Here is a 14154-nt window from a genome sequence, read left to right as displayed (position 1 = left end):
AACTTCTTTACATTCATTTCCATCATGGAACACACACTAGGCAGTAACAGCCCTCTTGTTTCTAAAGATGCAACACTGGCAATACCATAATCACTAACCACACACTAAAAAATGGAGCACACCACAACTCAGTAAAATGAGGATATTTAACTGCTGCTGAAGAACATAACTGCTGACAGTTGTAAGAACAAGAACAACTAAGCTTGAGAGAAGTGTACATATTTGAAATTAAAACAGCGAAAATCAAAGCTAATGAGTACATTTTAAATTGTAAAAAGAAAGGTAAAGCATCCTGCAATGTGATAAAAAGTGAAGCAAACATAGGAAGGGAAGAAATCACTATCCCAATTAACTTCAATGAAAATTTTGAGAACTCTGAAAGTTTCCTTGTATCACAAAGTGATGATACATCTTATGTGGGGGGCCTTCCTTTTGCAATCACTTGGAGAAAAATTACTGCTACAGATCTTCCCAACTCAGAAAACAAGCTGAACAGCTCCACAACAGAGGACTACCATGGGCACAGCAACTATGTTCTAAAGCGTATACTCATGGAAATTAGAAAGCCAATGCTCCATTTTATAAATAAAATTATTTATGATAATCCTTTCCCTGAATGTCTTAAAATTATAGTTACACTTTCAATACACAAAAACGGTGACACAGACATACAAGGTAACTATAGATCAATATCAGTTGTCCCTATAATAGCCTATTTAAAATCACAGAGAGCTGCATACATGTATAACTTCAATTGATGAAGCTATGATAAACATGCTGAAAAGCTAACAGCCCTAACCATATAAACCTGCTAAACACAACGCCTTGTTAGATTTATAAGAGCAGGTCTGCTGACATAGTAATAAAACTCCTCAAATGCAGTTCTCTAAATCAATAACAAAACAACATTACGTGGAAAACGCCGAAGCACATAATGATTCGTGCTTGTTCCATATTAGGCTTTACTTTCATGGAAAGCAAACAACTAAAATTGGATAGGAAATAAAAGCAAGTAGGTAAATATTAGTGTTACGCTCATAACCCAACAGAAATTGGTGTTTAGTGTCCTGTAACTTCTAAGAATTCAGGGACAACATAGAAAATCAAAAATGCAATGGACATGCTTTATGAATGGTGCTTAGCTTTAACTTCCTCTTACAGAATTTAAGGTACATTAGTGGCAGTAATAACAATAATAATACAATACTCTTAAAAGATTAACACAGTAAGTGCCAGGGGATGTGTAAATTTATGGTTATAGCTCACATTGTTTACTTTATACTGCAGCATAATCGTAAATGAACTTAAATGACTTACATTTGTTGTTTTGCTGATTGTTAAATTTTCCCTTGGGATAGCCAGTTTCCATTTTTCTAATAATTTTTCTTCCTTTGGAAATGTAAAAACTTGCACTTTTGGTCCCGTCCGGTAATTTCCTTTGCACCCGGTCACACAACATCTGTAAGGCATTTTGTCAGTTACTGACACAAATTCGAACTGTGCATCACATAAATAATGTTAAAAACAGTTACGTTGTGCTGCATTCACGGACTCCCATGCTCAGCACAACGTTGTAAGACACTTGTCGCTTTGTATAACATCTCTGTTATTGAAAGCCTCCAATCCAGAAACACCTTTAACGGTACTACCATCGTACCATACAATAGCAACAGTTATCCAGCCATTACCATGCTGTGCAGCTGTACTTTTGGTAACAGTAAAGTTCAAAACACCTCCACAAAACGTAGAAGGGCCCTGAAGGTTCACTTGACCTCCAAGACCTGAAGTTGTAGTAATTTCAACATCATCTATTGCCTTATATACAGGAAGGCGCAAACGCCTAAATCTCCTCCTATAGCGGGGCATGCTCTCTGTGTAGTCTTCGATGCTGCTGCACGCGCGGCTGCACGACGACCGACGCCGTCTTACTGATTACACCACTTATATAGCAGCGCGACAGGAAGTCCTTATCACTTCCGCTCTGTTTGAATTTAGTGCTCGCGGTGACCTTTTTCCTTATATAAGGCAATAGATGATGTTGAAATTACTACAACTTTAGGTCTTGGAGGTCAAGTGATCCTTCATGGCCCTTCTATGTTTTGAGGAGGTGTTTTGAACTTTACTATTACCAAAAGTACAGCTGCACAGCATGGTAATGACTGGATAACTGTTGCTATTGTACGGCACGATGGTAGTACCGTTAAAAGTGTTTCTGGATTGGAGGCTTTCAATAACAGAGATGTAATTGCTTTTCGTACATTTCAAATTTGTGAGGTGTTCAATAGGGACATTGGAACATCTTATTTTACTAGTAACATGGCTTTTGTTTTGAGGACTCGGAATCATCGCAAAATAAATAAACAAGAGGGTGTTTGTCTTTGGGTCAAAGGATCCGGAACTTGTTATGAAATAAAAGTTGTTGGTGATATTGTTTATTATTACAAACATTAAATAAAGTGAGTATCCTTGAACCTTTTTCCTTAAAAAAAAAAAAACTACACATTGATGTTGCCAAAAGCCGAGAAGCGATTCTTCTTGGATACCCGTCATGCTGGGCACAGGGAGCGCTCAGGCCTTCTCTAGGTGGCGTTGCTAGAACCCATGAAAGAAGATATACAGGCAATGAAATTAGCTGGTGTAACAATACTGTATGATACAGTGTTATAAAAGATGGCAGAAGCAGTTTTGTTTTGCTTTAGGGTGCAAAAAACAACTGGGGTCATATGCGCCCAAGTCAAAACTATAGAACACAAACACAGAGAGGAGTTAAACGACTATGTCAGTCCCAGTGGACAGAATAGGAAACAGCTAAAAACAGGCATGCAGAAAAAGGACTAAAAAAACACCATGCAGAAATGGAGGTCCTAAACTAAAAATTAAATGGCCTTCGCCATATTGCTTTGGCAGATAAAAGGTAAAACAAGGTGAACAGCCCACACGTCATTCGCTAAAACGGCTGATAAATCAGATGGCAAATCCAAGCTGGAATGTAAATTGTTAAAAAAAATGGCATTCCAGCAGGAAGTGGTGGACAGTTAAAATTTGGGTGCAATGTGTACAATGTGTTGTTGTAGCACCACTTAGGAAACGATGATGGCTAAAAAGACAGTGCCCAATAGGCAGCCGAGTTAAAATAATCTCTACCCGGCCGGAGGGCTGAGAGAACATTGTTCAAGACACTGGTAGAGGGTTAAAGAACTGAAGCTTATTCCCGTGGAAGGAGGACCATTGGCAATGCCAAAGGGACAGCCCCTCCTGACAGATGGCAACATAAAGATCATTGGAAGGAATATACGTACTCGTGGGCTGAGGTACGAGGACTGCAGCCTCGTTTCCTGGCAGACTGACATGACCAGGGACCCACAGAAACACGACAATGGCTCCACGAAGAGTGAGCAAGTGACAGCTTTTCTGGACCTGCTGCACTAAGGGATGAGCAGTGTATAGTGCACATAGACTTTGGAGGGCACTGAGTGAGTCTGAGCAGAGGACACAATTGGAAAGGCTGTGTCAGCGGATGTACTCCGTGGCCTGATACAAGGCATAGAGCTTGGCTGTTAATACTGAGGAATGAGCCGGAAGCCGATATCAAAAGACATGGGTGCCAAGGACGAAGGCACAACTGACCACATGGTCAGTCGGAGAGCCATCAGTGTAGACAAAGGTACTACTGACAAGTTCCATGTGAAGGTTGTGATACTGGAGGTGATAGACCAAGGCTGGAGTAATGTCCTTAGGAAGCGAATGAAGCCCAAGATAACATGGGCCACTTCCAGAAGCCAAGGTGACGAATGGTTCACACCTACCGGGGAAGGTTACGTTAGTGTGAAGTTTAGCCATCGTAGCAAGTGGTGAACGCGGACTCCAGGAAGTAACAGAAAAGAGGGACGAGCCCCATACTGATGATAAAGGAAGCTTCAAGGAATGAGGCAGAGGAGGGGTGACCACACATGGCAGACAAACGGTATGCATACATGCCGAGGAGAAAGTCACGGTGGTTGGACAGTAGTAGTTCAGCAGCTTCAACATACAGACTCTTAACCGGGCTGGTGTAAAAGACGCCCATGGCCAAATGGATGCCACGATGGTGGATAGTGTTGAGACGGCGTAAGAGGGATGGGCGAGCAGACGCACAAGCAAAGCACCCATAGTCAAGTTTTGAACGGACAAGGGACCAGTGCAAACGAAGGAGAGTGGTTCGATCAGCACCCCAGGAAGTACCATTGAGGACACGTAGGAGATTGAGGGGCCACATACAGTGGGCTGCCAGTTACGACACATGGGAGGACCAAGAATGTTTCCCATCGAGCATGCGCCCCAGAAATTTTGTAGTTTCAACGAATGGAAGGGCAACAGGTCCAAGATGTAGAGGCAGTGGGAGAAACCATTTGTGCTGCCAGAAATATAGAGATGGTTTTGTCAGGGGAAAAGCGAAATCCATTGTTAATGCTCCAGAAGTAAAGATGATTAAGACAGAGCTGAAGACACCGCTCAGTAAGACAGGTCCGTGGAGAACTGCAATAGATGGCAAAATTGTCTACAGAAAGAGAGAGAGGACAGAACCTTAAGGCACACCATTTTCCTGGATAAAGGTGTCCAACAAGGCAGATGATGATGATGATGATGATGATGATGATGCTTATGATGATGATACAAATTCCCAACCTTTGCTCAGTCCAATTTCACCACTTTCATAAATGATTAGGACAACACAAACACCCAGTCATCTCGAGGCAGTTGAAAATCACTGAACCCGCCGGGAATCGAATGTGGGCCCTGTGCTCAGGAAGCAAGAACGTGACCGCAAGACCACAAGCTGCGGATCCAACAAGGCAGAACCTACACGCACCTTGAAAACTCAGTCTTGTAAAAATGCCTGAAGAAAACAGGGCAGGTGCCCACGGAAGCCCCATGTGTAAAGAGTACGGAGGATACCAGTTCTCCAGCAGGTGTCATAGGTCTTCTCCAAATCGAAAAACACGGCCACAGTCTGGAATTTCCACAGAAAACCATGTATTACATGGGTGGACAAAGTATGAGATGGTCAACAACAGAACGTCACGCTCTAAATCCACATTGTGCATTTGTTAGTAAATGTCAAGACTTGAGCCACCACACCAGCCGGCCATGAATCATACGTTCCATCACCTTGCAAAAACAGCTGGCAAGAGAGATGTAGCGGTAGCTAGAAGGAAGGATTTTGTCCTTACCAGGCTTAGGTATGGGTATGAAGGTGGCTTCACACCAGCATTCAGTAAATGTGCCCTCTGCCCAGACGCAGTTGTACGTGTTAAGCAGAAAGTGCTTGCCCGCAAGAGAAAGGTGCTGCAACATCTAAATGTGGATGGCGTGTGGCCCCGGGCCAGAGGATCAGGATGAACTGAGAGCATGATCTAGCTCCCTATTAGTAAAGACAGCATTGTAGCACTCACAATTAGGAGAAGAGAAGGGCATTGCCTGAGGCTTCTCCACTCCTTTCCGATGGAGGAAGGCAGGGTGATAGTGGGAAGCGCTTGAAACTTCCGCAAAATGGCAACCCAAGGTGTTGGAGTTAGCAATAGGGTGAACAATGACATCATCAGCGACTGTCAGGCCGGATATTGGGGAATGGGTCTTGGTTCTAAAGAGACGTCTGAGATTGGCCCACACGACAGGGGAACGTGTGGAACTGTTACAAGAACTAGTGAATGAAATCCAGATAGTTCTAGTTCTGTTCCTATCCTGAAGAATGCAACGACACTTTGAACGCATCTGTTTATAACGAACGCAGTTTGCCAGTGTAAGGTGGCAGTTAAAAATGCGGAGAGCACGTCTATGTGTGCGAATTGCGTCGCAGCATGCCTCAGTCCACCAAGGGACTGGGACACGATGTGGTAGAGAGGAAGTGCGGGGGATGGAACTTTCTACAGGAGTAAGGATAACATTTGTGAGATATTCAACCTAGGCATCACAAATGGGGAAATCTTGTTCTTCGAAAGTCGGCAGGGAGGAGTAAAGCTGCCAGTCAGCCCTAGGAAGCTGCCATTTAGACATGCAAGCAGATGGGGTAGAGGTCAGCAAACGGATAGCACATGAGAAATTGTTGCTCGAGTAGGTGTCAGAATGAACGGACCACTCAAGATGATGGGCAAGCTGGGCAGTGCAGAGAGATAGGTCCAAATGGGAATAGGTGTGCGAGGAGTCAGAAAGGAAAGTGGGTGGTCCAGTGTTAAGGCAGAAGAGGTTAAGTTGGTTAAGAAGGTCAGCCAAGAGGGCACCTCTCTGACAGGTCCTGGGAGAACCCCAAAGGGTATGATGTGCATTAAAGTTACCGAGTAGCAAAAATGGGGGAGGCAGCTGCCCAATAAGTTGAAGGAAGTCTGCCTTGGTGACAGTGAATGATGGAGGGACATATATAGTACAGAGGGAAAACGGCAGGTGGGGAACGGAAAGGCGAACGGCCACAGCTTGATGATTGGTAGTCAGGGAGATGGGTTGACTATGAATGTCATCCTGCATGAGCAGCATGACGCCCCCATGACAGGGCATGCCGACCTCAGGGGGAAGGTCAAAACATATCGGTAAGAAATGTGAAAGCTCAAAGCAGTCGTGAGGGTGCAATTTAATTTCCTGACAGCAGAGTACAAGGGGTCGCTGCAACGCTAGAAGCAGCTGTAAATCCTCTTTGTGGGAGCAAAGGCCACGAACATTCCATCGGAGGAGAGTCATGATGAAGAGATGTGGGGGTGTCACTTTGGCAGCTGCCGAGTGACAGCTGGGGGAAGAGGCGCTATTACAGGGCACAGAAGCACGAGGATCCTGCTCCATGGGGTCCACAGAAGCGTCAGCTTGCTCGTGCGGTCAGTCTGTGGAGTCCACTGCTGCAAAACGTGATCGCAGGCTGGCTGGGCAAAGATATCACATGCCGACAACATTGAAGAGGTGCAAGGAACTGGATAAGGTACATTTTCCTTTACCTGGATCTCTTGAACAGCCTGCCCATCAAGGTACATTGGAAACTCCCGAGAGGAGGTGGCATGGCCGCCATTGCAGTTGATACAGCGGGGAGGAGAAGGTGGACAATCGCCCTCGTATGCATCCCTACCACCGGTGACACATTTGGTTGGGTGTCGACAAGGCGTTCTAGTGTGGTTAAAACGATGATATTGGCAGCAGCGCACCTGGTTCAGAATGTATGGCCAGACAGTAGTAATTTCATAGCCCGCTTTGAGCTTGGATGGAAGCACCACTCTATCGAAGGTGAGAAAGAGAGTGTATGTAGCACTCAGGAGGAATCTACCTTTTTCATTACACAATGAACGGCAATGACAACCTCTCATCACAGAGGTAAGATTGTATTTCGGCATCAGTTAGACTGTTGAGGAGCCTGGTGTAAATAACACCACGGGAAGAATTCAAAGTTTTGTGGGCCTTGGCATGAACAGGGTAACTGTGGAGAAGTGAGGCAGCAAGCAGTTGTTGTGCTTGAGAATCAGAAGTGGTCTCCAGAGACAAAGTGCCATTCCCTAAACGAGAACAGGGCCAGCAATTGCATCTAAACCTTTCTGAATAATAAATGGATTTACTGTGGTGAAGGACTGACCATCTTCAGTACGTGAGACCACGAGGAATCGTGGTGCAGCGGAAAGGATCTCTGAATCATTTGCCTTGTTGCATTTATGTTTTGTAGAAGTTGAGTGGGAAGATGATTGACTCATTGCGAGGAAATCCCCCATGATTGCCAGAGTCTCCAATGGCGCGCTCCTTCCAACTGGGGGGGCCCTTTCACAAGGGGGTGCACCCGCCTCAGGTGATTATTCACACCTCCCGAACACCTGACTGAGGGACCAACTGGCAATTTGGAAAGGTTACAGCTCAGGCAATCACCCCTCCCTGGGCCTGGCCTGTACCAGGGGGTAAGTGCAAACCCTACTTGCTGACCCGGGGGCTGGCAATTACGCATTACCCAGTCACCTTTTATGCAGCAGAGGCGCGGGCCGGCCTTCAGGAGCGCACAGGTAGGAAGAAGAAAACAGAGGATCCTCAAACGCTGAGACGGAGGAACAAGAGGAGAGGGGAAACAAAGAAAGGAAAAGGGAGTGAAAAACAAAGGAAGATAGAAGAGGCAAACACAAGAGTAGACCACATGCCTACTAAGAGGAAGACGTGTAATTAGTCAAAAAACATAAGAAGGTATTCTAAAATACAAAAGTCACTACAGTAGAAAAGATAATGGTGAAAAATTCTGTGTGTTGATGGAATATTCCATACAAAGTTGCTACAACCATTATAAAGATGAATACTGTCCCAATATCAAAGCGAAGCCAGTATCTTTTTGATAAGTATCATCGCATCTTGATTCAAGATCTCAATATTTCATTCAAACTGCCAAAATCAGATACTTGCCCAAGATGCAATTAAAATGAAATTCAACTGATAGAAGCAAAAAATGACATAGAAAAATTAAGAGAAATAAATGTACAGGAGTTACAGCTCAGAAAATCCCAGGCAGGTCAAGATAATATAAAAGTGCAAACAGAGAAGGCAGTTTTTGATAAAGACATTCACACAGTAACTTTCAATCTACAACAGGCATTGCTCACTTCTAAACTCTCTACAGGTTCAATATTCTGTAAGTGGAAACTGTGGGCATATAACTTCAGCATCAAGGGGTTAAGAGGAAATAGGCAGCTGCTTACGAAGTATTTTGAAGATCACAATATACACTCCTGGAAATTGAAATAAGAACACCGTGAATTCATTGTCCCAGGAAGGGGAAACTTTATTGACACATTCCTGGGGTCAGATACATCACATGATCACACTGACAGAACCACAGGCACATAGACACAGGCAACAGAGCATGCACAATGTCGGCACTAGTACAGTGTATATCCACCTTTCGCAGCAATGCAGGCTGCTATTCTCCCATGGAGACGATCGTAGAGATGCTGGATGTAGTCCTGTGGAACGGCTTGCCATGCCATTTCCACCTGGCGCCTCAGTTGGACCAGCGTTCGTGCTGGACGTGCAGACCACGTGAGACGACGCTTCATCCAGTCCCAAACATGCTCAATGGGGGACAGATCCGGAGATCTTGCTGGCCAGGGTAGTTGACTTACACCTTCTAGAGCACGTTGGGTGGCACGGGATACATGCGGACGTGCATTGTCCTGTTGGAACAGCAAGTTCCCTTGCCGGTCTAGGAATGGTAGAACGATGGGTTCGATGACGGTTTGGATGTACCGTGCACTATTCAGTGTCCCCTCGACGATCACCAGTGGTGTACGGCCAGTGTAGGAGATCGCTCCCCACACCATGATGCCGGGTGTTGGCCCTGTGTGCCTCGGTCATATGCAGTCCTGATTGTGGCGCTCACATGCACGGTGCCAAACACGCATACGACCATCATTGGCACCAAGGCAGAAGCGACTCTCATTGCTGAAGACGACACGTCTCCATTCGTCCCTCCATTCACGCCTGTCGCGACACCACTGGAGGCGGGCTGCACGATGTTGGGGCGTGAGCGGAAGACGGCCTAACGGTGTGCGGGACCGTAGCCCAGCTTCATGGAGACGGTTGCGAATGGTCCTCGCCGATACCCCAGGAGCAACAGTGTCCCTAATTTGCTGGGAAGTGGCGGTGCGGTCCCCTACGGCACTGCGTAGGATCCTACGGTCTTGGCGTGCATCCGTGCGTTGCTGCGGTCCGGTCCCAGGTCGACGGGCACGTGCACCTTCCGCCGACCACTGGCGACAACATCGATGTACTGTGGAGACCTCACGCCCCACGTGTTGAGCAATTCGGCGGTACGTCCACCCGGCCTCCCGCATGCCCACTATACGCCCTCGCTCAAAGTCCGTCAACTGCACATACGGTTCACGTCCACGCTGTCGCGGCATGCTACCAGTGTTAAAGACTGCGATGGAGTTCTGTATGCCACGGCAAACTGGCTGACACTGACGGCGGCGGTGCACAAATGCTGCGCAGCTAGCGCCATTCGACGGCCAACACCGCGGTTCCTGGTGTGTCCGCTGTGCCGTGCGTGTGATCATTGCTTGTACAGCCCTCTCGCAGTGCCCGGAGCAAGTATGGTGGGTCTGACACACCGGTGTCAATGTTTTCTTTTTTCCATTTCCAGGAGTGTATGAGGGAATAAGTTGACTGCAATTTAAGACAACTGCTCTGGGCAAAACAAAAATTGGAACATTGTGTTTGTTTGGATGCTGCTTATAGCTAAAGGAAGATTTTCCACCACTGATCGCCACTTCCCACTGCCTGAATATTCCATGCTGCCAAGTGATCGAGATTTTGCTGTTGTGAAGCAATATGTTTGCCGACATGTGCAGTTTGTATATGCCCCTCAAGACTGGGTGGACATCCTTAAGTGCAGAAAAAAGTGACCATTTTGTGTCCATGTTACATCATCAGAAGATTTTGTATGCATCAGTGACATGAGAGCTACATTTAGTCAAAAGAATATCTCAGACACAGTGTTATTGCAAGATGCTGTATGGTTCCTCCTTGACCCAGGAATCTTGTTCGTATCAAATACATTTCATGGGGAAGATTGGCAGAAAGTCAATTTACACAAACAAGGTTGCCCTACAACCTTAAAAGGAACCAGTCTTCAAAAGAAGTATTCCGGATCAGTTCCAACTGACTCGAAGAACAGACAAGACCTCATATCTGCACTGAACTGGATACCACCTATTATCACAAATTCTACAAAGCAATAAAAACTAAGAAGACTTCTACAAATGAGGATGAGTACATAGATGCATCTGAAGATGAAAGGTGAGAATTTTCAGCTGTCCTGTGTTTGTTGCAAGAAAACAATGGTATGCCACATATGTTCACCACAGCTAGGAGAAGGTAGCGTTTTGGTCATTATTAACTCAAAGTTTGTATTTTTTCCATTGATTTGTGTGCTTAAGATGATGTACAGTGACTACCAGTTGCATAAATAATGAAATGTTAGTAACTTACGTATGGTTTTTTTTTCACTTTTCCAATTGAATATCTCTATGTGGGTTGAATATCTCTAATGTGGGTTACCATTACATTTCCCCATACCCTTCAAATAATCCATGACATATGGAGCCAGGACGATGTAAAAAGCTGAGAAGCACTGGCAACTTGGGCATACATGGCCAAGAGAACTCTACTAGCATCAAATATAGGCTTTTATTTGAGGAAGAAATTTCTGAGAATGTGGTAGTGAAATATGGACTGTGGGCAAACTGGAAGAGAAGAGAACTGAAGCATAAGGGATGTGGTGCTACAGAAGAATGATGAAAATTGGGTTAACTCATAAGATAAGGAATGAGGTGGTGATCTGCAGAATTGGCATGAAAAGGAATATATGGGAAACACTGACAAGAAGAAGGGACAGGATGATCCAATAATGACTGAAAGAAGAAGTGGTTTGTCGTATGTTAATTTAATGACTAAAATCGTAACCATGACCCTACAGATTTCATCAACTATTCTCAGATGAGTTCTAAAAGACTGTTCCCACAGCAAAACATGGAAGGTGATGCGCACATTAGCACATCCAGCTGAAGGCGTTGTATCAACTTTGAAGACAAACTTTTTGGCAATAACAGAAATAACAAGGGGTCTAACAATTTCACAACCGTGGTGTCTGAGCTCTAACCAAACTACAAGCGAAAGGTCAGAAGTGGAAGACCAGTTGCAAAGCACTGTTTCACCTGCATGCTGGTTTAGATTTTAAACTAAGTTACATGAGCTATGTATTCTGGCTTTGGTTTGTTGTTGGTCTGTTTGAAGCTCACAGCAAATTCAGCACAGTTAGCGCCATTGATAACATGGTGGACAAACAGAGTTAAGTATCTCAAGTGAGTGGATCTCTGAAATCTCAACATATTCATACAAAAAACAGCTAAATATTTGTGACAATGAATAATATAAATGTCATTTAAGCTGTACTCTTTGGTTCTTGCCAACCTGCATCCTCAGAAATCTCAACATATTCAGAAATAAACAGCAAATATTTGTGACAAGTGAGGAATAGAGGAAAGTGCCCTGAACTGGACTCTCCTCCCTAAACTGGAGTCCCTACTTCTCCATGTTTAAGCTCTGCCTATATTAGTACACACTCTTATTCTCTTTGAATTATCTTGCTAATTCCAAGAGGATAAAAGGAGCACTAATCAAAGAAAGTGGAGTCTGTCTACACTGACTAAGCTATTGATGCAGTTCAAAAAGAGGTCAGTTGGAAAAAGGCCAGTAAACAGTTTAATGTCTCAAAACAAGCTCTTATAAAGGCATCAAACATTAAGTACAGTTCACCTGAGCAAGCAGCAAAAACAAAAAGAAGCATACTTACAATTTTGGTAAAGATTTTGAAGAGGAGCTGGTTTAGTACTGTCTTGCTATGGAAGCTTCTTTCTTCATGTTTACTCGTAATAACTTGTGAAGAATGGCTCTGCAACGCACTGTCAGAAAAATCTACAGGAACATCCAACAGCAGGGCTCTTAGGTTCTGCAAAGAAAACAGAGAGAAATTCTATAACTTTCTGGAATATGTTAGTGTATATTATACCTACTTTGAAACAGGATTATGTTTTCTCTGATTTATTACCCCTTTCTAATCTTGTTTAGTGTTATTTTGATTTTTTTCAGAAGGGGTCAAATTTTGGCAGCTATTTGTCAAACTTGCTATGTGTGAAGTTCTGTTTGATTTTTTTTTTTTTTTTTTTTTCATAGCTTTGCAGTATGGTTTCTATTACAAAAACATTAATGGGGCTTAGCATTATAAAGTTAATATTTCAAGCATCTGAAACAGAATTTTTTTACCATGAAAAAATAAATAAATAAAATAAAAAACAAAATGTAGATCCCTTTTAGTACTTTCCTCTTTAAATGTCACTGCTGCTCATTCACTCACAGCAATGTGATCTGCACTCTTAGGTTCCTGCCTAACCACACCCATGGAAACTGTGACATTGCCAGAAAAAATAGTTAAATATTTCAGAGAAGTTAGAACACAAATATCACTGATGGTCTCAGAATTTGTCAAGAATGCAAGGATGAAGGGAAAAATTAGCATATAAAAAGCATGCACCCATTTCATTTGACATGGCGGAGTTGTCACAAGGTCCCCCAACCGAAATTCCCTCATATTTCTCTGATTTCCAGACAAGTTTTAGCATTTTTCCCTGAAAAATTTTGAGATTTGGGGTAACTAAAGACGTAAGTTGACAAAAAAATATAAGAACTTCTGTATTTCCAAATGCGTGAGCAAAAATCTTAAGTACTAACATCAACATCTTTTGTAATGAAGTTTTAAGATGGAGAAAGCAAGTGAAATGTTATAATTATTTCATTAAGACCAATGAAGTCATTTTATTTCAATAAAACACATTTGGTGACAAAAATGCACTTTTCATTGGAGCCACAAGGCAGATTAAAAATACTTCGATGATTTCTGAAATAACTCCAGGAAAAAGCAGGCCTCTTGAAAGAAATGTGTAAGGCTGGGAAGAGTTGTGTAAATCAACACTATAGGTGACTGCCGATAAAATGTTGGTTCTACTATGCTCGTTATTGTCGGTTATTATACACTGTAATATGTCTATTATTTTACAGGCATTGTGTGGTTTTTCTCTCAAGAAATACATTAGTACATAGTATACAAACTCTTCTTCTTATTGTCCATAATTTCTAATATATAAACTACTTTTGAAGTGCCAGAATGACACAATCGTGATGTGCACATTGAAGCTGAAAGTGCAGTTGTGTATTGAGGAATGTTATAAACTGTAGATTTATTTACTCAGTCCTAGTAAAATGATTATACTGGACTTAATGATACAGGGTACTTTTCCGGCTCAATATTATGTAAAAATCACCATAAATTTCTTTCAGGCACTGTTCATAATGTATATGTTCTACAGATTTTTTGTTGATATCAGGTAATGCAGCACACTTTCAAAAAATTAGAAGTATTTTGAATATTTTTGAACCTGCTTAGGGTTATTAAAAAAATTACAAAGAAATTGATGCTTTTTTTTCCAAAATTTTTCCTGAAATTGAGTTGCCACTTAATCCTATGTTATAAATTTGAAGGAGACCAAATTTTTACCAGATATGCCTGACATGATGGCTGAGTAACTAGACCTATTTAATTCCACCTATTATGTATATTAC

General features: G+C 43.2%; 1 long non-coding RNA gene across 2 annotated transcripts in view; it reads right to left on the bottom strand.

Annotated features, from left to right (window-relative positions):
- The window catches only part of LOC124555687, a 53854-nt gene extending 41373 nt beyond the window's left edge, over positions 1 to 12481 (bottom strand). For both annotated transcript variants that reach the window (XR_006968579.1, XR_006968578.1), the window contains exons 1-2: positions 12332 to 12481; positions 1318 to 1459 (exon numbers count right to left, since the gene is read on the bottom strand). This is a non-coding gene — a long non-coding RNA (uncharacterized LOC124555687). The remainder of the gene's footprint in view (positions 1 to 1317; positions 1460 to 12331) is intronic.
- Between the last annotated feature and the right edge of the window lie 1673 nt (positions 12482 to 14154).

This window comes from Schistocerca americana, chromosome X, assembly GCF_021461395.2.
Source record: "Schistocerca americana isolate TAMUIC-IGC-003095 chromosome X, iqSchAmer2.1, whole genome shotgun sequence".
NCBI lineage: Eukaryota > Metazoa > Arthropoda > Insecta > Orthoptera > Acrididae > Schistocerca > Schistocerca americana.
Note: the sequence above shows the minus strand (reverse complement) of the source record. Positions and strands in the feature narration are given on the sequence as shown.